The sequence below is a fragment of the Globicephala melas genome, chromosome 18 (genome assembly GCF_963455315.2).
Source record: "Globicephala melas chromosome 18, mGloMel1.2, whole genome shotgun sequence".
In the NCBI taxonomy this organism is placed as follows: Eukaryota; Metazoa; Chordata; class Mammalia; order Artiodactyla; family Delphinidae; genus Globicephala; species Globicephala melas.
The window spans coordinates 63,811,786-63,813,366 of record NC_083331.1 but is presented as its reverse complement, the minus strand read 5'-3'; the positions used below and the strand labels follow the sequence as shown (position 1 = coordinate 63,813,366).

Here is a 1,581-nt window from a genome sequence, read left to right as displayed (position 1 = left end):
ATTTGGAACGAAGTTTTGTTTCTCGCCCTCCGACACGGAACTATTCCTTTGGCACCAGCGCGCTGCCCCTCTCACCACCGGGCGTGAGTCCCGTACCCCGCACTTCCGGATCTCCAGCAGGGCGTCTCTGGCCCCGCCCCCACCCCCACGCTTCCCACTGCGCAAGCGCAGCAGCGCCTCCCACGGAGGCGCCTCGGAAGTAGCTGTGAGTAGCGGCCACATTCTCAGGGGTGACTGAGAACGGCTGTTTCCACTTCTCGCTCGCCCTTCAAGTCCCAGTTTTTACCTGGGGTGGAATTAATGAGCCAGGTTACTCTAAACGGGTGATCCTACGAGAAATTCCAATCGAAAAAGAAAGACCCTGCCGAAACCCGGGATCGAACCAGGGACCTTTAGATCTTCAGTCTAACGCTCTCCCAACTGAGCTATTTCGGCGCCTGCTTTGTTGTGTTTGGAGTAAACTATCACTGAACTCTTCGCGTCCGCCCCTTCCGTCTTTTCCTACTAATCACTTACAGCGTTTCTTCCTTGTCCTATTAAATGGTTACATGTTAAAAAGAAAAGAAAAAGAAATTTGAATGGTTATCCGTATCAACATTCTTCTGCCTGCTTTTTACAAGCCATGACTAAGTGCACTGTACGTTACTTACTTTTTTCAGTATAATCCAAACCTTTGGTTTAATCATCGACAGCAGGCGTCGTGAACGACCCGGTGTCCCCGCTGCGGGATTGGGGGGGCAGGGGTTGGGCTGGCCCGCAGCCCGGCGGAGCGGAGTCAAAAGCAGCGACGGCGGCAGTGCGGCGGGGCGACGCCTGCGCGCCCCTAGCTCACCACTCCCCGCCCCCAGGGCTCCGCGGCTCCTCGGGTCGTGGATTCGTCTTCCCCCAGCTGGTCCCCGCGAGCCCCGTGCAGGGTGGCCCCTTTGGCCTGCCCTCTGCCCAAGGAGTCGGCCCTTCCCGCTCTGATCTCTCACTTTTCACGATTAAGGTGGACAAGAAGTGGACCAGGGCATGGAGGCAGGACTGCAATCTCCCTGTGTTCCTGGGTCTTCGAAATGCTCCCTTTCCCACCACCACTTCGCACAGAGCCAGGCGCACCGTAAAAGCCTGGCGAGCTCACTGAGGACGATCATCCAATGTCAATACTACTTCCTACACCAGTTGACGAATGTTTCTGAAGCACCAACTACCTGCCGAGCACAGACATTCTGCAATGTCCGAACATCCTATTGTCTGTTGTTGTTTTTCCCTCTCCAATTAAGTTGTAATTCTCTGAAGGCAGGGGTGTTAATCTCACCTACCTTTCACCCAAGTAAGTGGAAGTTTCACAGCCAGTTTTGAGGGATGGATGCATGCATGCGTACGAATATGAAAGAAAAAGAAAAAAGTTTTGAACATGGGAAGTGTTTGCAATCTCTAAGGTGTAGAGTCACTTTCTGAATTCCTTTGTTGCGTCAAATCCAAACAGAAGAGCTTGAGATTTAAAAGAAGTCATTGGTTAAGGAAGGAAAAGGGACCAAAGAGAGCTTGGGGATGAACAGAGTTCTGTGTAGGCTTGGGGGCAGGGGGGTTGGAGTGGAA

The 1,581-nt window shown here is 53.0% G+C and overlaps 1 non-coding gene across 1 annotated transcript; it reads right to left on the bottom strand.

The window, feature by feature from the left end:
• Nucleotides 1–362: 362 nt before the first annotated feature.
• Nucleotides 363–435, bottom strand: TRNAF-GAA (transfer RNA phenylalanine (anticodon GAA)). The gene has a single exon. It is a non-coding gene; the product is annotated as a tRNA-Phe (tRNA).
• Between the last annotated feature and the right edge of the window lie 1,146 nt (nt 436–1,581).